Source organism: Myotis nattereri, assembly GCF_964212035.1.
Source record: "Myotis nattereri genome assembly, chromosome: 14".
Taxonomy (NCBI): domain Eukaryota; kingdom Metazoa; phylum Chordata; class Mammalia; order Chiroptera; family Vespertilionidae; genus Myotis; species Myotis nattereri.
This window is the reverse complement of record NC_138089.1, coordinates 54,775,844-54,800,156: the sequence shown is the minus strand read 5'-3', so window position 1 is coordinate 54,800,156 and position 24,313 is coordinate 54,775,844. Positions and strand designations below refer to the sequence as shown.

The 24,313-nt window shown below is 42.7% G+C and overlaps 1 pseudogene across 1 annotated transcript; it reads right to left on the bottom strand.

Annotated features, from left to right (window-relative positions):
• Positions 1-13,538: 13,538 nt before the first annotated feature.
• LOC308529635 (large ribosomal subunit protein uL24-like) lies at positions 13,539-14,011 on the bottom strand (annotated as a pseudogene). The gene has a single exon. The product of its transcript is annotated as a large ribosomal subunit protein uL24-like (transcript).
• Between the last annotated feature and the right edge of the window lie 10,302 nt (positions 14,012-24,313).

Below are 24,313 nucleotides of genomic sequence, written 5' to 3'. Positions count from 1 at the left end.
AGTGAATTCCCTTTGTATATTTACTTCAGTTTGGTTTTAATTTTCATCACTTGTAACCAGAAGAATTGGGCAATACAGGTCATAGAACATAATCTCACCCCGAGATAGCGCTTCTCTTTCAGACTAGAACTTTCCAAACCACCTTTGCCTCAGAGTGCTTTGTCCAAGCTGCACACGCACACATACATACATCCTCAGAAGGGCTTTGTCTACTTGGGACACTGTCATTGTCCAGTCCAGCTCAGCTCTCTGATGGTCTTCTGATGAGTGTCACTTGGAGAGGGATTAAGAAGGACAGCATGACAGAGGATGCAAGGAGGAAAGGATCTAGTAGAGTAAAAAAGGTCCGTTTCTCCTACCCAAACCTTAGTCTTGTCTCAGCCTGACTCACTGTTGTGACTCTCCGTCAAATACACCAGCCTTCAAACCTTTGTTTTTCCTATGACTTGGCATGTTTCTTAATCTCTCTGTTCTTCCGGCATTCTTAAAAGTATATCCACAAGAGCCAAATATATATATAATGTTATATAAAATGTTGGTTTATGCATATCTATGAGAAAGAGAGACATTTCTTGTAAGGAATTGGTTCATGTACTTGTAGGGACTGGCAAGTCCGAAACCTGCGGGGCGGCTAGAAATAGAATTCCTTTTCTCCAGAGGACCTCAGGGTTCTCTCTTAAGGCCTTCAGCTGATTGGATGAGGCTCACCCACATGATGGAGGGTAATCTGCTTTACTCAGAGTCTACTAATTTACATGTTATTAGCATATAAAAGATCTTCAAAGCAACTGGACTAAACAACTGGCTACTGTAGCCTAGCCAAGTGGACATACAAAATTAACCATCACAGCGCTAGCTGGTTTGGCTCAATGGATAGAATGTTGGTCTGCGGACTGAGGTTCGATTCAGGCCAAGGGCACATGCCTGGGTTGCTGGCTTGATCCCCAGTGGGGGACATGCAGGAGGCAGCCAATCAGTGATTCTCTCTCATCATTGATGTTTCTATCTCTCTTTCCCTCTCCCTTCCTCTCTAAAATCAATAAAATATATTTTAAAAAATAAATAAAAGTACCCACTTAAAAAAAATTAACCATCACAGCATGCAAGGAATTGTAGATATTCCAATACAGATTGGTTGATTTGAAGTGAATTCAGTGTATCTCCAGTAGTCCTATGGATTTCTTTGAAGTTTAGCATTCTAATTCTTCAGTAATTAATAACATAGCAATTTACAGTTGCTAGAGCCCTTTTGTATATAGTATTCCTTTGCAGAAGTCTGGGTGTCTGGCGTGTGGCAGGCAGAATTGTTAGCCTCATTTCACAAATAAAAAACATGAGGTTTAGTACGAGCCAAACCCATAAACCAGCGGTTCTCAACCTGTGGGTCGCAACCCCTTTGGGGGTCAAACGACCCTTTCACAGGGGTCGCCTAAGACCATCGGAAAACACATATATAATTACATATTGTTTTTGTGATTAATCACTATGCTTTAATTATGTTCAATTTGCAACAATGAAAATACATCCTGCATATCAGATATCAGATATTTACATTACGATTCATAACAGTAGCAAAATTACAGTTATGAAGTAGCAACGAAAATAATTTTATAGTTGGGGTTCACCACAACATGAGGAACTGTATTAAAGGGTCGCAGCATTAGGGAGGTTGAAAACCACTGCCATAAACAGTTCACTCCAGTCTTCCGTGGCCAGTGCTCTGACCATGGTGGGCACAGGGGAGTACAGAATCCCCCTTGATTCCAGTAAAGAAGGTTGGATATTTGGTATATGGCCAACTCCCTTATTACCTTGTCTCTTGTACTATTTTAATAATTACCCCACTTCTAAAGATTACTTAATTAATTTTAGTTTTACTGTTGTTATCCTCTGTCCTTTGCTGTGGAGGCCTTGACATGGTCCAGGTGGTCTCCAAGGCCCAGAAACTTAGCCTCTTTCCTGCCCAGAGATCCTTTATCTGACCTGCTGACCGTATAAGCAGGGGTCACAGGCCCAAATGCCAATAAGGGCCAGGTAAGTAACTTATGGGAGTAAGGAAGCTGATGGGGCTGTCAGCACACTGAAGTAGGCATGTCCCATCATCAGATGGCAACTGTGGCACATTTTCAGGACACAGTGGCTTTGGGGAGCTCAGAACCTGTGTTTCCAAACATTTTAATATCTGGAAATAGGGATTTTTATAAGTGAAATCTCCTGATGTCAATTGGCAGCCAATTCAAATAGTTTAAAAAACAAAACAAAACACTGTCGGGGGGGAAAAAACCACTGTGAAGTCCAAATAAAACACATCTTCAGATAATCAACCATGCCCAATGGTTAGAAAGTAGAATAGTCTGAGTTTGAGTACCGTCAAGGGCATGTACCTTGGTTGCAGGCTCCTCCCCAGCCAAGCTCTGGTCAGGGCTCTTTCAGGAGGCAACCAATCGATGTGTTTCTCTCACATCAGTGTTTCTCTCTGTCTTTCCCTTGCTCTTCTCCTCTCCCTAAAAATCAATGGAAAAGTATCCTTGGGTGAGGCCAAGGATAAAAAAAAACAAAGAAAGTAAAATAAAAGCTGCTCTCCCATGACTAGCTTGGCACATGTGCTATCTGTCCACTCATGAAGGAGGGAAGCAAGAAGACTACATTTGCCTGTTTCTTGAGTACAAGATAAGAGGGGGGTCTTCCATTGGAGATTCAGAGGCAAAGAAAATGGGGACATGGCTCCCCAACATTTCCACCAGCCCCTCCATGGCAGAGAGGGCCTAAGTGTTGCCCACCTAAGGAAGGTGTTCATCTCTGGCTATGCCCAACCTCCTCAGAGTCAGAGAGTGGAAGCACAAAGAAGCTTCATTAACTGCATAAAAGAGACCAACAAGCCCTATCAGGGGTGGGCAAACTTTTTGACTGGAGGGCCACAATGAGTTCTTAAACTGGACCGGAGGGCCGGAACAAAAGCATGGATGGAGTGTTTGTGTGAACTAATATAAATTCAAAGTAAACATCATTACATAAAAGGGTACGGTCTTTTTTTTTTTTTAGTTTTATTCATTTCAAACGGGCCGGATGCGGCCCACGGGCCGTAGTTTGCTGACGGCTGCCTAGCTGGTTTAGCTCAATAGATAGAGCGTCAGCCTGCAGACTGAAGGGTCCCAGGTTCGATTCTGGTCAAGGGCACATGCCTGGGTTGCAGGCTGGATCCCCAGTGGCGGACGTGCAGGGGCAACCAATCAATGATTCTCTCTCATCATTGATGTTTCTCTTTCTACCTCTCCCTTCCTCTCTAAAATAAATAAAAAAATATATATTTTTTTTAAAAAGAGAGAGACCAACAACAAACAAGTGATACATTTGTGGGACACCCGCTATCTCTTTGAATGCGCACTCATAGAATCTGTGACAAGAAACTGGTTACAAAGGGTGCATCTGGCAAGGGGACAGGTGGCTGAGGCAGGGATGAGAAGAAGACCTACTTTCAGCCCAGCCTCTTTTGTACTCTTTGAATTTCTTATTAAGAATATTCATTTACTTTTCAATGAAGAAATGTGTTAAATAAATCATCTATATATTTAAAATGTGTTTTTTAAAATTCCCTATCATTATAAGACTCCAAGTGTTGCCCCCCAAAAATGTCTCTTCTGGATTGAGTATTACTATAATTATTTATTAGTATACATTGAATCAAAATTACATATTTATATGTCTTGATAAATAGTGAACACAGGAAATAATGATTGGGAATACACCATAGTGAAATAGAAGGTGTGTTTTTTCCTAATTAGCTCACTGTCCATGGATGAATATGACTTATTGCTAAAATAAGACAGAGTTTGGCAACAATTCTATTTCTTTTTTTACTATTCATACAAATAAAAGTATGGGAATGGAAGGGTTTTTGGGTTTTTTTTTTGTTTTTTTAAATAACGACACTCAATTTTTGAAACCCTCTCCAGGTGAAATGCCAAAAATCACATGATAATCCATTATCATAAAAACATATTCTAAGAATCTGTCAGCTGCTAAGTCCATTAGCTCCTTCTTCAATTTTGCTGAAAGCACAAAAAGACCCCTCTTAGCTGGTTCCCCTCGGAAAACAGGAAACAATTACACAAGATCTCATACTCTTCCTAATCTCTGAAGATGGTTAGCATTCTCATAAGACTCTTATCTTCCACTTTCTTTCCAGGATCAGTAAACATTTCAGCTGCTTCCTCGCCCTTCCCAAGACCTGATCCCTCTTCCTTCTCTGATGGCCACATTCCTAATTGCAGGTCATTAATTCCATCACCATTTGGTGACCACTGTGACCCCAGCTCACTTCTTAGCAGTTCTTCATTTTCTCTCTGGGATGAGTGCTGAGTCTGCTCCCCTACAGTTGTCTATCAAGAATATCCTTAGCCATCCAGTTTCTCTAGCTTATCAGTCACTATTGATGCCTTTTCTCCCAGGTTGTGGGACCTCACCCAGAAAGGCAAATTGGTAATGATCACTTGAGCAACTGCTCAAGTTGTTCCAAGCAGGAGTCTTTGCATCCGGAAGCAAGGACACCTCACTGAACCAGCCTCACTAACCCAGGCGGAGAGGGGTGAGCAGCAACCCTGCAGTGTCCCCCACTATGGGGTGTGTTCTTCTCACTTCTCAGCTGAAGGAGACGCCCATGCTGCTGGGGTCTCAGTGGGTATACAGCCTTCAGCAGGAAATAGCCACTCCCTCCCTCAGTCCCTTTTTATGAAATATAAACCCAGACTTTTCAAAGCGGAAGGCATTGCCTTGCAGTGTCACTGGGTAAGCTGTCGGTACTTCCTAAGGTCAACTGGGTTTTTGTTTGTTGCTCATTTTTCTCCATCACAAGTTCAGTGTTCCTCACATGCCAGCACTTGTCTGCTGTGAGTTATATTTCCTGCCTAAAGAGAGAGAAAAGTTTGAGAACACAGGTGTCCCCCTCCCACCCCTCAGGGCCCCTTCCTTGCAGAGAATGCTCTGCTCCTTCTCCATTCCTAGACCAGAGCTCCCCCTCTCAACCTGAGGTCCCCCCTGGATAAGCATGTATTTTACTTAATTATTCAATGCATCCCACACAGTTTGACTGAAGCCTGAAGATGAGCTTCTGGGAGCTCACCATCTACTGGGGAAGCCATGAAAAATGACCTGTATCTGGTGTGTCATGAGTTACATCAGAATTAGCACAGCATAGGGGACTCCACTAGCCTCCCTGGGAAGAAGGCCAGAGAGCATGAGGGGAAGAAGAGGTGCTGGCCTTTAGGAGCTGACCCAAAGACATTATAGATAAGATAAAATTGATTTCTAAAAAGTGCTCCATAGGAAGACAATAAAAAGAAAACAGAAACAAAAAGAGAGAAAAACATAAAACAAAACATAAAATAGTAGACCTAAGTCCTGACATATAGATATTACATTAAATGAAAATAGTCTACATAAATGAATTAAAATACAGAGATTGACAGGAGGGATTTTGTTTTATTTTTTAAAACATTTTTATTGATTTCAGAGAGGAAGGGAGAGGGAGAGAGACAGAGAAACATCAATGATGAGAGAGAATCATTGGTTGGCTGCCTCCTGCACACCCACTACTGGGGATCAAGCCTGCAACCCAGGCATAGGCCCTGACCGGGAATGGAACCATGACCTCCTGGTTCATAGGTCAATGCTCAACAACTGAGCCACACCAGCTGGGTAACAGAAGGGATTTTAAGATATGACCAAACCACCCGGCCAGCATAGCTCAGTGGTGAGCGTCAACTGATGAATCAGGAGGTCACTGTTCCATTTCCAGTCAGGACACATGCCCAGGTTGCAGACTCGATCCCCAGTGGGGGGTGTGCAGGAGGCAGCTGGTCAATGGTTCTCTCTCATTACTGGTGTTTCTATCTCTCTTTCCCTCTCCCTTCCTCTCTGAAATAAATAAAAATGTATTTTAAAAAACATGACCAAACTATATGCTGTTTACAAAAAATTCACTTCAAGTCTAACCTAAATCTCACACCTTCTACAAAAACTAACTCCAGATATGTTCACAAACCTAAATGTAAAACAGGTATAACATTTTTAGAAGGAAAAAAAAAAGTCCAGGATAATATGTTCAGGATCAAAGACTAGGCAAAAAATTCTCAGATGTGACACCGAAAGTACAACCCATAAAATGAAAAATCAATGCATTGAACATCTTTAAAATTTTGTTCTGCGAAAGAGTCTGTAAAAAGGATAGAAAGACAAGCTACAGCATGGGAGAAAATATTTGCAAACTGCATATCCAACAAAGGACTAATATCAATAACGTATTTTTTTTTAATAGTGTATTTTAAAAAACTCAAAACTTAACAGTAAAAAAACCAAACATACCCGAAAATGGGCAAAACATGTAAAGAGACAGTGCACCGAAGAAGATACACAGAAGGCAAACAAGCACATGAAATGATGTTCTACATTGTTAGCCAGTAGGAAAATGTGATGCTACTATGCACAACGAGATACTATTGTACAGCTATCAGAATGGCCAAAATAAAAATAGTGACACCACCAAATGCTGACAAGGATGTGGAGAAACTGGATCACCCACATATTGCTGGTGGCACAGACACTCTGAAAAACAGTTTGCAATTTCTTTAAAAACTAAACATGCAACTACCATATGGCCCACTAGTTGTACTCTTGGGAATTTAGCCCAGAGAAACGAAAACTTATGTTCACACAAAATACTTGTGTATCAATGTTTATAGCAGTTTCATTTGTGATAGCCCAAAACTAGAAACCCAGATATTTTTCAACAGATAAATTAAACTCTGTTACATCAATACCATGAAATACTACCCATCAATAAAAAAAAAAAAATAGCCCTGACTGGTTTGGCTCAGTGGATAGAGCATCGGCCTGCAGACTGAAGGGTCCCAGGTTCGATTCCAGTCAAGGGCATGTATCTTGGTTGCGGGCACATCCCCAGTGGGGAGCGTGCAGGAGGCAGCTGATCGATGTTTCTCTCTCATCGATGTTTCTAGCTCTCTATCCTTCTCCCCTCCTCTCTGTAAAAAAATAAATAAAATATATATTTTTTTAAAAATGAGCTATTGACAGTTCAATGCAACCTGGATGACACTCCAGAGAATTATGCTGAGCATAAAAAACAAACCAACAAAAAATCAATACCAAAAGACCACATACTCTATGGTTCAATCTATAATAATAAAAGCATAATATGCTAATTAGACTGGACATCCTTCCAGATGACCTTCAGGACGAAGCCAGGGCTGCGAGGGGAGTCTGGGTCCCAGACGCCAGAGGGAAGCCGGTGCTGGCAGCTGGGGGAAGGAAGGCCTACTCTTGCACGAATTTCGTGCATCAGGCCTCTAGTTATATAATAACATTCTAAAAATGACAAAATAACAGAGATGGGTAACAGATTGGTGGTTGCTGAGGTTGGGGCAAGGGTGTGGCACTTAAAGGGCAACATTAGGAACCCTTGTGGTGATGAAAAGACTTCATATGTTGACTCTGTTAATGTCAGTGTCTGGTTTTGACATTGTACCATGGTGTGTGAGATGTTGCCATTTGGGGAAACTAGGTAAATGTACATGGGATCTTTCTGGATTATGTTTTACAACTGCATGTGAATATGCCTTTACCTCCAAATAAAGACTTTAACTAAAAAATAACGTAAAAGAAAACTGACAAAAAATTGTATATAAAGCATTACATTTTTTAAATGCCTCTTGACACCACTTCCCCTTTTGCACCATAACTCAATTTCTCTGTTCTCCTTCACAGAAAAACTCTTTATAAAAAGGTTTCTTCTCTGCTTACTGACTCCAATTCCTTTCTTTCCATTCTCTATTAAATGCACTACAATCAAGCTTTTGCTTACATGGTTCACCAAAATAGCCCTGGTCAAGGTCATTTGCAACATTGCTAACCTCTCTGATCAATCCTCAGTTCTCTATAAACAGCATTTGACAGAATTGATCAACTTCCTCCTCCTGGACACACTCTTTGCCTTGTTTCCAGAACTCCTCCTTCTCTCCGTGTTCCTCTTATTTCACTGGATGCTCTTCTGAAGTCTCCTTTTTCTGGTTCCACATCTCCCCATTCCCTAACATTTCAGCATCCCTGGGCTCAGTCCTGGATCTTTCCACTGTTCTGTCTCTGTTCACTCCCTAGGTGTTCAACCAGGCTCATGGATTTAAGTATTATTCATCTGCTGACAACTCTGAAATTTATATTCCCCGCCTGGACATCTCTCCTGTAGGCTTGTATGTCCAATTGTTTCCCTAACATCTCCCTCCATGTGTATGTTAGTAAATACCTCAAAGTAACATGGATAAAGCTGACCTCCTGACTTCCACTCAAGGATGAAGGCATCTTAATCCTTCTAATTGCCCAGAGCCCTAACCTTCGACCATCCTGGTCTCCTCTCTTTCTCTCACTCGTCATACTTAATTCATCAGCAAATCTTTCCCACTGTACCATTAAACTATGTCAAGAGTCCAACACTGTGTCATATAGCATTTGAAAGCCATGCCCATTTGGTATGAAGTCAGTGGGCTTCCCTCCTCTCTGTGGGTAATTGGGCTTCCATCTTCCTCTTAGGCAGAGGTCTGTCTGAATCCCAAGACTCAGCCAGGGACCTGCTTCCTGCTTCTGGATCCTTGGTGGCATTGGCCAACCTGCACCAGGAACTGCCTACCTGGTTGTCTACCTCCCCCTCTCTTTTCATCTCTGTTCTTCTGGCTTCAGAGGTGGTTCAGGGATTACATGGAACTCAACCTGAGCCAACTATTCAGAAAAGGGTCCTATCTTTCCCCAGGAGTTTGCTTGGCTGACAGGACTAAATCTAAAGATGCCTGTGGCCATATTTGCCACGATTTGTAAAGAGCTAGCCTGGGAATGAAGGTGATTCAGAAGAAACCAGTGCCAAGGAATTCCTGATGGCAGTGTTGGAATTCCTGGATCCAGCTGAGCCTGAAGCCTGACTAGACCCTGGACTTTTCACTTTTATGTGAGCAATTAATTCTTTCCCATCCCTATAGTTTGAATTTAGTTTTTACTCTTTGCAACTAATCCACTCCCTCTCACCTCTTGCTCCAGAAATTTGTCTGGGCATTTTCAGTGACTGATAGAATCAAGTTGTTGGTCCTGGGCCATCAGCACGCAGACCTTCTCAACACATGTTGCAGCTGGAAAACTCTTAATATCAGAGGTCCAGGTTGTAATGAGGCAGTACCTATTTTCAGAATCTGCATGCTGTTATTTCTAAGTAGGCTATTCATTTATTCAACCAATTATTGGAAAGCCTACCATGTGCCACATACATCTCTAGATGTTGGGGACACATCAGTGAACAAAGCAAGCAGACCTTCTTGCCTTCATGTAGCTTACATTCCACTGGGAGATATTGAAAATAAATATAATAAGAAATTAACATAATATAAGCAGAGCTAATATTCAATAGGTATGAACTAGTAATCCAGAGCAGATGAAATATTTCTGTCTCTCTGCCCTAAGACGCAGGTGTCCCCTAACTTCCCGGGCCCTTCCTGAGAACACCACCTTCTCCCCAGATCTCTCTATGATCCAGCAACTAAAGGGTAAATGCTTAGCCCAGCAGGGTCTCTATAGAATCAATATCTTATTCCACACTCTATAGGTGTAGGTTTGGTTATTAAGTATTTTGAGTACCTACTAAGAAAATGGTAAGTGCTCTGGGAGAGAAATATGGAGCAAGATAATGGGGTAAGAACTTCGTTTCTTTTTTATAGCCAAACAATATTCCATTGTAAGAATATACTGCATTTTGTTTATCCACTCATCAGTAAATGGAGTTTTGGGTTGTTTTCACTTTTTGGCTGTTATGAATAATATTTTTATAAACATCTGTATACAAATATTTGTTTGACATATGTTTTCATTTCTCATGGGTATATACCCAAAAGTGGAATTGCTGGATCAAATGGTAGCTGTGTGTTTAACTTTTTACCAAATCTCCAGACTATTTTCCAAAGTGGCTGCACCATTTTACACACTCACTAGCAATGTGTGAAGCTCTTACTTCACATACTTGTTAACACTTATTACCTCATTGTTATATTCTAGTCATCTTGTGGGTGTGAAGTGTTACAGCACTGTGGTTTTGATTTGTACTTCCCTGATAACTAGTGATGTTGAGCATCTTTTCATGTGCTTAGTGGCCATTTGTATATCTTCTTGGGAGAAATATCTATTCAAATCCTTCACCTATTTTTAAATTAGTTTATCTTTTTATTACTGAGTTATAGACATTCTTTATATATCCTAGACTTGCAAATATTTTCTTTCCATTCTATGAACTATCTTTTCAATTTATATTGATAAAATTTGATTTATCTTTTTCTTCTGTTGCCTATACTTTTGGTGTCATAGCAAAGAATCTGTTGCCAAATCCAGGGTCAGATTTATACCTATGCTTTATTTTTTTTTAATAAGTCTTTATTGTTGAAAGTATTACATATATCCCCCTTACTCCCTATTGACCCCCTTCAGCCTACCCCCGCCCCCCGCCTTCACCACCCTATTGTCTGTGTCTATGGGCCATGCATATATGCATACAAGGTCTTTGGTTCATTACCTTCCACCCGTCTGCCCTGTCCTGCCTTCCTTCTGAGATTCCGCACTCTGTTCCATGCTCCCATGTCTCTGGATCCACTCCATTCATCAGTTTATTTTATTAGATTCCACATTTGAGTGAGATCATGTGATACTTGTCCTTCTCTGACTGACTTATTTCACTTAGCATGATATTCTTCAAGTCCCTCCATGCTGTCTCAAAGGATAAGAGATTCTTCTTTTTTACTGCTGCATAGTAGTCCATGGTATAAATGTACCACAGCTTCTTATCTACTCATCTACTGATGGGCACTTGGGCTGTTTCTAGATATTAGCTATTGTAAATTATGCTGCTATGAACATAGGGGTGCATGCATTCTTTCTGATTGATATTTCAGGTTTCTTGGGGTATATTCCTAGAAGTAGCATCATTGGTTTAAATGGCAGTTCCATATTTAATCTTTTGAGGAACCCCCATACTGTTTTCCATAATGGCTGTACTAGTCTGTATTCCCACCAGCAGTGTACTAGGATTCCCTTTATAGTTTTGGCTTTTACATTTAGGTCTTTGATCCATTTTGATTTAATTTTTTTACATGGTGTAAGATAGGGGTTCCAGCTTCATTCTTTGACATGTGGCTATCCTGTTATCTCAACTTCATTTGTTGAAAACATTATCCTTTCTCATTGAAGGGTCTTGGCATCCTTGTCAAAAATCAATTAACCATAGATATATGAATTTTATCTGTATCTCATTGATCTAGATGTCTATCCTGATGCCACATTACCTTATTATATCTATAGTAAGTTTTGAAATTGAAAAGTGTGAGTTCTCCAAAATTTTTTTTTCAGGATTGTTTTGGCTATTGTGGATTCCTTGAGTTTCCATATAAATTTTAGGATCAGCTTGTCAATTTCAACCAAAAAAAAAAAAAAAAAAAAAAAAAGCTAGTTGCAACTCCAATAGGGACTACATTGAATCTATAGATCAATTTGGGGAGTATTGCTATCATAGCAATATTCAGTTTTCTGAACTATGAACACAGATGTTTTTCCATTTATGTAGATCTTTCATTTCTTTCAACTATGTTTTGTAACTTTCAGAATATATTTCAGGAATCTTCACTTCCTTTGTTAAATTTCTCCCCAACTGTTTTATTTGGTTGATGCTATTATAAATGAAATTGTTTTCATTTCGATTTTGTATTGTCCATTACAAGTGTATAGAAACACGATTAATTTTTATATATTTATCTCATATCCTGTCACCTTGGTAAACTCATTAGTTCTAATAGTTTTTAGTAGATTTCTCAAGATTTTTCTAGATACAAGAACATATCCACAAATATAGTTTTACTCCCTTTCCAATCTGAATGCCTTTTATTTCACCTTTTTATGTTTTAATAAATCCTGCTGGCTGCCTTGTTGAGAATACCCTAAATCAGGGTGAGAGTGGGGCAAGAGTCAGATGAGCAAGATGGTGCCTTAGGCCAGGTGGTAGCAGAAAAGAGGTCACAGAGTGGTCTGGGGTGTTTCCCTTTTGTTCTTTTTTCCTTTATTTCTTTTTTGTCTTGTGGCCATCTTGTGATGTGTTTTACTCTCTCAACCAACAACAGAGCCAGTACTAACATTCTTAAAGTCCTTAGTAAGCAGTTCTACATGAAGGAAGCAGACGCCAGACAGGAGACTAGAGAAACCCAGACTGTACATGTCCCATTTCTGTAAGAACAGATCCTGTAAGCCTGGCCGGACTGAAGGCCTATTTCTGAGAGGAAAAGAGAAGTGTCTGTCACTAGGTCTCGGAAATGCTGCAACCCTCAGCAGCCAGCTAAACATAACACAGGCAGGGTGTGTGTGTTGGGGGGGGGGGGGGGGCGGCGCTTAATGCTCTGGGTAGAGTAGGTAATTCAGGCTTCTCCAGTGAACAGTGATTCCAAGGCACTAGCTCCTTCACCTTGGGGAAACTAGCTTAACCAGACTTCCTCAGGAACCCATTTCTCCCTGAAGGTAGCAATACAGGAAAACGCTGCATAAGCACCACCACCCCCAACCCGCCCTGTTTGTGAAAGGACCAAGCCAGACATGATCTCTCCCTCCTGGTGAGCAGCACCCCAGCGTTCTAGTCTAGACTGGGTTTAGAGCAGTGGTTCTCAAACTTGGCTGCACATTAGAATCACCTGGGAATCTTTTTAAAATCCTGATTTCTGGGCCTCATCCTCCAGAAATTCTGTTTCTTTGTTACTAATGTTGTGGCCTCACCCCATAACAAAGAAACAGAATTTCCGGAGGATGAGGCCCAGAAATCAGGATTTTAAAAAGATTCCCAGGTGATTCTAATGTGCAGCCAAGGTTGAGAATCACTGTCTTAATAGAATATTCAGCAGTTTTCCAGGTATGTCCTTTCAGGGTTGTGGTCTCCACTAACTGATTGGCCGGCATCAGGGCAGGAGGTCATTATTCCATGCAGCTGGTCCTGAGGTCAACCGGGACTGGTTTTGCTGCTGATCTGGGACTGAAGTTGAAATGCAACTGAGGCCTAGATGTTATCTCTAGGGAGGAAAGGTCAGGGGGTCCAAACCGCATGCCCAGCGATCTGCTAGGGGAGGAAAAGTTGCCCTATGGGCAAGGTCCCATCCTACAATTGATTGTCCATTGCTAGGCTCCTGGGGCTTTCCACATTGGTGACCTTCTGTTTCTGGCCCATTGACCTTGCTCTGCTCACATCTGTCTAACTGCCTACAGCACTTAAGTTCCTGACTTTCCTGTTCTAGTTACAACTTGAGGCACGAACTCTTCTTGCATCCTTGAGTTGTGTCTGTACACAGACCACCGCCAAAGGAACTGTGACTAAGGCAGAGGGGAGGACACACTCTTCAACAAATACAATTGATTGTTGTTGTTGTTTTCTTCATTTTAAGTTTTTAATGAAAGTTGTATATAATATTACTTTATTCCTTCATCTTTTCAATTGTTTCCTCCTTGTATTTTCCCTTTTCCTTTCCTACTTGGCACGATTTGGCTTTACGTTCAAGGATCTTTTTGCGGTCTTTGTCCAGCTTTATTCTAGTGATAACCACCTTGCTGGGGTGAATGCCCACATGAACAGTTGTCCCATTAGCTTTTTCCCGTTACACTCGTTCAATGTAGATGACCTGTTTCTTCCTGTAAACCTGGACTACTTTGCCAATTTGCTGCCCTTTGTAATGTCCTCGAACAATCTGAACCTCATCATCCTTTCAGATGGGCATGGACTGAACATTGTACTTCTGTCTCAGCTCTTTGGAAAGAGGAGACGACATGATCTTCCTTCGAAATTGGAAGGTGCATTAAAATACCTTTTACTGTTCTTGCTCCGGTCAGAAATCACAAAGGGATTGAACTTCATTTTGACCGCTGGCGTTCCTACGATGGCCGCAAGAGGGAAGAGCACAATTGATTGTTATAGTAGGGGGAAATTGAGACAGATTCCTGCCTCGTACTGTAAAAACAAAATCCAAAAGGATTAAAAAATGATTTTAAAAAGAGAACTTAAAAAATACATATCCCTTCCTTCCCTCATTTCTGAACCAGTTAGTTTTCTATTCCTTTCTCCCTTCATCTCCTTCCTTCCCCATTCCTTCCCTCCCCTTCTCTTGGAAGTGGTAGTGTCCACAAAGGTAGCAGCAGATGGCTTTGGGAACCAAGGAGGCAACCAGAATGGTAGAGAAATTACTTATAGACAGAGATACTGAATACATAAATAATCACATGGAGATAATGAGAGCCAGCTTTCTTGATGATAAGAAGAAATTTACATATAAAGAAAAGGGAGAGGCTAAAAATAATCCTGAAGTATTATATTGGAATTGGAGTGCAAACTCATGGGCCTTTAAAAAATAGACAGATAGGGAAACAAAGATGGCAGCATAGGTAAACACCGGAGATTGTTGCCTCGCACAGCCACTTCAAAAATACAACTAAAAGACGGAACAGACATCATCCAGAACCACAGGAAGGCTGGCTGAGGGAAATTCTACAACTAGAAGGAAAGAGAAAAGCATACCGAGACTCAGAGGAGGTGCGGTGCGGAAGTAAAATACAAAGGTGCGGAGGTGCATGAGGAGAGGGCTGGCGGCTGAGGTCATGATTGTCTTTTTCAATCGGGAGGGAGTCTCAGGCTCTGAGCTCCAGTTCTGGGCGAGTCCTCTGGGGACCCAGACTCATACGGGAGAAACGAGACTGTCTGGCATCAGTCGGAACTCGAGGGCAGCTTTCTATCGGAGGCACACGCAGTGATTGCCGGGGCCTCTGAGGACAGGACTGAGAGCAGCCATACTGATCGCTCCGCCCGCCCAGTTGATCCCCTGGGGCTCTGCCCCGCCCAAGCCGTGCACGGAGGCTTTTGCATATGAAAGGCCCGGCCCTTTGTAATCTGAAAATTATTTAACAAACTGCAGCTGCCCAAGGCCCCAGGGCAACTTGCATTGCTTTACAGCTGGCTTCTGCAGGGTAGCCTCAGGCAGAGGCTAGATTAGCACCTCCTTAGATCCAAGAGCCAGTGTACCCAGTGGTCAGAATGGGACCATCCAATTATAACTCCGCAGATCCATAAGGGACACACTCAGGGGGCAGACTCAGTGAGCACCAAAGCCCCACTGAAGCAAGTCTTGCCCCATAAGGGTGTCTTCAGCACAGAAGTTCTCCCACCATAGACCCAGCTGATTCTCACAGCCAATTGGCCTGGAGGTCAATCCCTCCCAGTGTTACCTACAACAATCAAGGCTTAACTACAACAAGACTGTGCACAAAGCCCACAAGGGGGTGCACCAAGAGTGTCTACCTCAGGTAATTGGGGAGGCTGAGCCACCGGACCCTATAGGACACTTAGCACAGAAAGCCACTCTATCGACACAGCGAAGCATAAAAAATGCCGAGACAAAGAAACAGGACACAAATGATAGAAATGGAGAAAAACAAACTACTGGATATAGAGTTCAAAACCACACTTTTAAGGTTTTTCAAGAACTTTCTAGAAACCGCCGATAAATGTAGTGAGATCCTCAAGAAATCTAGTGAGACCCTCAATGTTGTGATAAAGGACCAACTAGAAATTAAGCATACACTGACTGAAATAAAGAATATTATACAAAATCCCAACAGCAGACCAGAGGATCGCAAGAATCAAGTCAAAGATTTGAAATACGAAGAAGCAAAAACTACCAACCGGAAAAGCAAAATGAAAAAAGAATCCGAAAATACGAAGATAGTGTCAGGAGCCTCTGGGACAGCTTCAAGCGTACCAACATCAGAATTATAGGGGTGCCAGAAGATGAGAGAGAGCAAGATATTGAAAACCTATTTGAAGAAATAATGACAGAAAGCTTCTCCTACCTGGTGATAGAAATAGACTTACAAGTCCAGGAAGCGCAGAGAACCCCAAACAAAAGGAATCCAAAGAGGACTACACCAAGACACATCATAATTAAAATGCCAAGAGCAAAAGACAAAGAGAGAATCTTAAAAGCAGCAAGAGAAAGAAAGTCAGTTACCGACAAGGGAATACCCATATGACTGTCAGCTGATTTCTCAACAGAAACTTTGCAAGCCAGAAGGGAGTGGCAAGAAATATTCAAAGTGATGAATACCAAGAACCTACAACCAAGATTACTTTATCCAGCAAAGCTATCATTCAGAATTGAAGGTCAGATAAAGAGTTTCACAGATAAGGAAAAGCTAAAGGAGTTCATCACTACCAAACCAGTATTATATGAAATGCCGAAAGGTATCCTTTAAGAAGAGGAAGAAGAAGAAAAAGGTAAAGATACAAATTATGAAAAACAAATACACATCTATCACCAAGTGAATCTAAAAGTCAAGTGAATAAATAATCTGATGAACAGAATGAACTGGTGATTATAATAGAATCAGGGACATAGAAAGGGAATGGACTGACTATTCTTGCGGGGGAAAGGGGTGTGGGGGATGCGGGAAGAGACTGGACAAAAATTGTGCACCTATGGATGAGGACAGTGGGTGGGGAGTGAGGGAGGAGGGTGGGATGGGAACTGGGAGGAGGGGAGTTATGGGGGGAAAAAAGAGGAACAAATGTAATAATCTGAACAATAAAGATTTAATTTAAAAATATAGACAGATAAATGATAGATGATATAGAAATAGTTATAATTGTATATAGGGTCCACATATGTGTACATGCATAGATGTTCTACATCTATACACTGAGAAAGCCTATAATTGATGACATCTCAGAAGCAATAAGAAACCAAGTACCCAGATTTTAGCTTCCAAATATCATTCTTCACTCCAGGACTCCTTGGAGAAATAGTAGATTCCAAGGTTGAGGCAGAGAATTTACAAGATGAACTTGGAACATTTTCTTGTACCAGAAAGTAAAGAAGTGTGTGTTTGTGTGTGTGTGTGTGTGTGTGTGTATGTGTAAATTATTTGGGACATACCTAAAAGAAACAGGAGCCAATTTTGGTGAGGCTCTCTCATAGGCCAAATCTGGAATGATTTGATATAAAAATAAATAGTGATAATAATGGATTAAATCCATTGAATAAAATAAGAATCCATGAACCTACACCACTATAAATAAGTGAAGGAAAAAGGAAATCTCTTCCTTATAGTAGAATGCCAACTAATAAATGTAGTAGACCAAGAGATCTAGATTAGCGTCACCAGCTGTAAAATGGGTCAACATCCCTGATGCAATGTTAGAAAACAGCACCACTTCCATATATTCCTCCCAGAAATGCATGTCTGAGTCCTGTCCTGAGGCTGAGCTACATCCTACAGAATGAAAGGCCTTTACTCTTTAAAACTTTCAAGGTCATGAAGACAGGAAGAGACTAAGGGATTGTTCCAAATTGAAGGAGACTAAAGAGATATGATTAAGTGCAAAGTGTAATGCTGGACCAAAAGGGAAAGGGACATTGTTGGGAATAGTGGGTGAAATCTGAATAGAGTTTTCAGATCATATGTCAGTGTCATACCAATGCTGACTTCTGATTTCCTTATTTGGAGGTTTGTATGCTGGTTATGTAGAAGAGTATCCTTGGTTTGGGAATATGCACAACTGAAGATTTTGAGAGTTTGGGACATTGCTAAGAATGAGGTGGCTATTTGACATCCAAAGGAGATGTTAGATGGGCAGTTAAATACATAAGTCTTAAGATCAGAGGAGAGAAGTTAGGGCTGTAGATATTATAGACTGTCTTTTAAAAGGAGTACATGAAGAATGTAGTCAAGACAAGTAGTTCTGAGTCCTGAAGATTCCAGTATTAAGAGTGGACATGCATGGCCATTGTGGCTTAGTTGAACTGAGCATTGTCCCCTCAACCAAAAGGTCCCCTTGTTGATTCCTGGTCAGGACACATGCCTGGGTTGCAGGCTCGGTCCCTAATAGGGGGTGTGCGTGAAGCAGTCGATTGATTCTTCTCCCTCTCCCCTCTCCCCTCTCCCCCCGCTCTCCCCTCTCCCTTCTTCTCTATCTAGAAAAAATAAAATAAAAACATATTTTTAAAAAAGTGGGTGAGGGTGGACAGTTGAAGGGGAACTAGTGGAGAGTGAGATGGAGCCACCAGTGAAGTCTAAAGCAAACCAGAAGAGTGTTAGAATGCTGGAAGCCAAGCCATGACTGTTCAAGAAAGGCGGGGCTCTGATCACCTGTGTCCCACATAAGAGGAGGCCTTAGAATTGACCACTGAATTTAGTTATAACATGGTCACTATTGATCCTGAAAAGACTTGTTTGGATGAAATGGTGGGGACAAAATCTTGATTAAGAGGGAGTGGTAGATGAAGAATCAGAGACAACAAGTATAGGCAAGGTTTTCAAGTTTACCTGCAAAGGAAGGAAGAGAGAAAGGTAGTAACTGGAGGGGGAAGCAGAGGACTGTTGTGTTTTAAGATGTGAAAAATATCAGCATGATTGGTTGCATGCTGATGGGAATGATGCAGTAGAGGAGGAAAAGATGATGCAGGAGAAGGGGAGAAAGTGGTGAAGCTATGTCCTTAAGAAGGAGAGAGGGGATGGGATCTAGGGCATAGGGAAAGGAGCTGGCTTCGCTAAGAGTGGAGACAATTACTCAATAGTAATAGGGAGGAGGGTAGAGCACATGGACAGTGAATCAGGGCATTGGGTTGACATGGTGGTTCGCTTTTGAGACTTCTCTCCTGACTCTTGGGTCTATTCTCAGGAAAATCAAGGTAATCTGCTGAGGCTGAGGATGGGGGAGGCTAGATTGGAATTCCTGAAAGAGCAGTAAAGATATAAAATTATTGTGTAGGGGAGGAAGGGAGTGGAATAGGGAAAAGAAAGATGATTACTGAGCAGTACTTTGGGCCGATTGAGGTTTCAGTTGTCATGGACGTGGAGAGATACCAGTCAGCACTTTGGAACTTTCAGTTCCCTGAAACCTGTTTTTCTCCGTTTGTTCGTCTTGGTTCTTCTCAGTTTTGTTGTGGATTTTGCAGATATGTCTAGTGGTTAGTGGTTGACCGCTCATGTTTGCAGTGAAGGGTCGGGTTAATGCTGTTGGTAACTGAAGACACAGTCTTCAAATGGAAAGACCCTTCATATGCTGAATGGACTAAATGGAAAACCACCCACAACGAGACACTTCATGGTCTAGTTTCGGAACCAGGAATGTAGAGGCAATCTTCACACATTGCGGACCCGTAGTTTTATCGCTAGCTTTACCCAGTGGCCAGATAAGTTTCTATTGAACGAGTACAAAAAACATTTAACATAAATGTTAAAGGCACGTTTTAAAATTAGATACCCATTGCATTTTGAAGTTATTTATTATATGTCCTTACAAGCTAATATCTTTTTAAAGTATGATACTTTGTAAAATACTGTGTAATATGAAGCGTTCATGATCCGGCAGCAGTGGGTTAAGAGTTGCTGGCATTAAAAACTAAATGGTGACAGTAGTAAAGTTGTCCCCTGCAAAGGAAAGAATGTTAGCGGCAGCCCTGAGCTAGAAGACAAAAATCAAGCCTTCGACGATAAAGCAATCTAGACCCAGTTTACTTACCAATACAGCATGAGGGTAGCATGAACAAACCTTTCATAATACGTAGGATGTACTCCAACAAAATAAGGAAAGAACTAAAGAAAGCAAAGGGCAAGAAAAAGTAAGTCCATCTGAGGAGAGCAATGAAGAGAAAATCAAGGGTAGAGTTTAATTTCTCTTAATCACACACTTTCCTAAGCTTTGAATGTCTACCTTGTGCTTTTATCACTTTTATAGCCATTTTTGTTTAAATGACTGCTTACCTCTCAGATCAGCAAACTCTGGAACACTATAACTTCTCCCCTTTCTCTTGCCACATAGCTTGAAGTGTTGGGGGAAAATGCGCTTAATTCCTTATTAATTTTTTGCAGCAAACTGTATCCTTTCTCATATTGCCAAGAGTGTTTATAACTATTTTTAACGGTTTCATTGCTCATCATTGCTGCATACATAAAATACCTCTTTATTGCAGAAGCTGTTTCCATTCTAATTTATTTTTCAGGAAGAGTTCACGGGTGGTGTAATTTTCAAGTCCCCGTGTTTCTGAAAACATCTATGACTTGCACAATCTGATAATTATGTGCTATAATTGCTAAGGTTACACATTTTATCCCTCTGATCCCCAGTGTGGCCTTCCCCAGTTTAAAAACACAAATTCTGGCCCTAGTCAGTTTGGCTCAGTGGATTGATCATCAGCCTGCAGACTGAAAGGTCCCAGGTTTGATTCCGGTCAAGGGCACATGCCTGGGTTGCAGGCTTGATCCCCAGTAGGGGACGTGCAGGAGGCAGCTGGTCAATGATTCTCATTTGATGTTTCTATCTCTCTCTCCCCCTCTCCCTTCCTCTCTGAAATCAATAAAAATATATTTAAAACAAAACAAACAAAAGAACACAACTTCTGTAATACTTAAAAAGGAATGGAAAAGCAGACAAAATTCCCTAATTAAATTCCATTTACAAAAACAAGCAGCCACACAATTTGGTCTATGGGCCGTAGTTTGCGAACCCCTGATCCTGAACATTGTTTATTCCATAGTAAATAGTCAATAGATATTTGTTGAGTGCATTTCTGCCTCCAAGATGGCTTGCTCTCATGGCTAGCAAGTTCACGCTGGCTGTTGGCTGGAAGATTAGGCAGCACTAGGGCTGGGAGTCTTAGTTCATCTCCACATAATCTCTCCACAAGCTGCTTGGGCTTTCACACAGCATGGTGACTGGTTCCAATGTCCTCAGAGAACCAGATGGAAGCTGTATTGCCTTTCTGACGCAGTCACAGAAGTCATGAAGTATCCTTCACTAAAGCCACAATTCAGCCTGCCTGGGTTCTAGGGAATGACACATGGACTCCTTTCCTTCAATTGGAGGAATGTCAAAGTCACAGTATAAGAAGTACATAGGGGATGGCCATCTTTGGAAAATATGTCCAGTCTGTTCCATGAATAAGCAGATACAGCACTTAGTGGTGCGCCCAGTGTTGAGATCAAAGTTCTGTTCAGTACTGTTGTGTAAGGAAGAAGGGTCATAGGTCACACATTCTAGAAAGGTTCCCCTGCAACTTGAAGAATATAATAAAGCTTTGGAGCTGAGGGGGTTTATTGATAGGATAATTCCGTTATTTCTGTTACCTGCTTCTTTAAATAAATTGTAGGCCCCAGGAGAATATCTTATCTTTGGTGTTTAGTCCAGAGCCCAGCCCATAGTAGCTGTGCAAAGCATTCTTTTAGATTAAATACATGAAAGGATGAAATGTGCTTAATCTAGCGAGATGAAGTGTCACTTGAGGAGGTGCTGCCCCCTTCTGCGCACTGGGAGCATTCCAACACCGGTTCCTGCCTGCCTTGGGAACTGTGCACCCGCCTCTTGCCTGAAGCTGCTGTGAGTTCCCTGGGCGCTTTCCTGAAGAATTATTCATTTGTTTTTTTAACAATAACCCTGACTCTTATATTGATTCCCATTTGGCCATGAGATCTGTGAGGACCAGAGGAATTATTTACCAGCATCATCTCTCCCTGTGTCTGCGCAGGCTCACCCCAAGTCCTCGGCGGCCCTCTATCGACTGCCTTTGCTTCCCCCACCTCACTGTGGCTGCCTTGTTGAACCCTCCCACTCCTTATCTCCCGCTGTGGAGCACTGGACACTCCTCTCTTCCTTCCTCACCCCAGCATCTTCCGTGACTAATTAATTCCTGTACTGGTTTTTCTCCTACCTCCCCCACTGCAACTTCTCTTCCGCCCACCTGCTTCATAGTCCGCTGGGAGATCAGCTCACCTCCAAGCCTGATTCCCAGCTGCACCAGCTGGCCATCAGCTCTCTGTCACCAGCCCAGTCTTCTCTCCTGGCTCTAGATCCGATCTGAAGACCGGCTCTACCTGGGAGACCCTGGCAACTCATGTTCATCTTGTTCAAAGGCAACCTGTCGTTTCCGCCCGCTGCCAACCGCCCTGCCCTTTCCCTCCCATTGCACCACCCAGTCACATCCCCACACCAGCGGGATCTCCCGGGTGCTCCCTCTCCTCACCTCCCAGTCTACTACCTAGTTCTCTGGTGCCACCTCCGACAGTGCCCCAGGCACTTGGGCATCGCATAGCTCTTTTAGGCTTTGCCTACTCTTCGCCTCAGCATCCTTTAGACCAGCCGTGGGCAAACTACGGCCCGCGGGCCGGATCCGGCCCTTTTGAAATGAATAAAACTAAAAAAAAAAAAAAGACCGTACCTTTTTATGTAATGATGTTTACTTTGAATTTATATTAGTTCACACAAACACTCCATCCATGCTTTTGTTCCGGCCCTCCAGTCCAGTTTAAGAACCCATTGTGGCCCTCGAGTCAAAAAGTTTGCCCACCCCTGCTTTAGACTCAGGCCCTCCTCCCCTCCTCTCCCCACCACTGAGATCCTCATCATTCAGAACCTGTCCTGCTGTGACAGGCCCTCATCACCTGCCTCCTGCGACCCAAACTACCCTTTCAAGATAGGGCCCAGACACCTTGCCTGGCATTCACAATTTGGCCCCTGCCCACCGCTGAAGATGGCTCTCCATTCTCTGCCCGTCCACCCTACACTCAAGTCACACCATCCACACGTCTGTGCCTGTGCCCACTCTCTTCCCTCTCATGCTCATGGCCAAAGCCCTCATCCCCATTGTACAGACAGGAAAACTGCGGCTCAGTGAGCTGACATAACTTGTCCAAGGTTGTAGAGCTGGGCATTGGTGGAACTGGGGTTCCAAAGGAGGATTGTCTGAAACCAGCTCTTTTCACTGCTCCATGTCATCCAAGCTCTGTTGTAAGCCTCAGTTTCCCCAGGTGTAAAATGGAGAACTGCGGGTGCGTCCTGCCCTGACTTTCCCTACCTTGTATTTCTGGATTCTGAGATGCTCTAATCTCTCTGGTGGTGACCTGGGGGAACTGAGCATAGCTTCCTAGCACCTCCAAGTTGGCCACTTGATAGACAGTGCTTAGGCCAAGCTCTTGGCTGACTGGGTGACTGTTATAAGTGAGCAAGCATGGTCTCCTGCCGTCTCTCAACTGCTTCAGTTTCCACTCTGTATTAGTTTTCCATTGCAGTTTAGCAAGATACCACACATTTAGTGACTCAGACAACACTCATTTATTAGCCCACAGTTCTAAAGGTCAGAAGCCCAGCATGGCAGGCTGGGTTCTCTGCTCAGGGCATCAAGAGGCTTAAACGAGGCTGAGTCCTCATCTGGAAACTGAAGCAAAATCCTTTCTCACGCTCATTCGGGTTGGTGACAGAATTCAGTTCCTAGGTTTAGGACCCATTACCTTGCTAGTTGTCAGCCAGGGGCTGCATTCCTAATCAGTGATGGTGTCACATCCTCCTGATGTCCTCTTCAGCCACCAGCTGGAGGAAACTCCACTGTTAAAAGTTTCACCTGATGGGGCCAGGCCCACCAAGATGATCTCCTTATTTTAAGATCAACTGGAAAGCACATGTCTAAATCTTCAAAGCAACCACATGATACAGACTCATGATCATCACAGATGGGAGAACCCAATGTAGCAAATGCTGCCAGTGCCCCCATATCCCTTCCCCCGGCTCCAGGGGCTACCTGCAGCTTCAGTGGACACTCCCTGTACGACCCACAGTTCACTGCATCTCAAACACTTGCCTCCCTCTCACTGAGGGGCAGGTTGAAGTATGGGGGAGTTAGTGTTTCCAGGAAATAGCGCTCAACTGGTGGGGTGAGGGTTGGCGGATAAACACTCCAGTTTCCTCATCCAGGCCAGGCATGTTCTACACCAGCTTTCAGAGAGTCCCTTGGGGGTGGAACCCCAGTTGCCCACAGAAGTCATCTACTTTTCCGCCCTCCCCAACTCACTTATCCCCTCCCTCACCACATTCCTCTCCTCCCAGTTAAATCACGTTGCTACTGGAAGATCCCAAACGAAGACGGTAGGGTGCAGAGAGCTGGAAGACGCTCAGCGGTCATATAAATAGGGAGACAGGCTGGTGATTAGGTTTCAGGCAGTCTGACACCAGATCCCACACTCAAACCCAAAGTTCTGCTGCCTCTCATGCACCAGTCACAACCCTCCCGTGGGAGGGGGCAGAGCTCTTCGGCCCACAGGTCCGCCCTGTGAGCTGACCTGGAGCAGAAAATCCCTTCTCTGGGTTCCGATGAGTATATCAAGAGGTTCAGCGGGCCTGTCTCTTACAGGCCTGGAACAGACCCAGCCTGGCGTG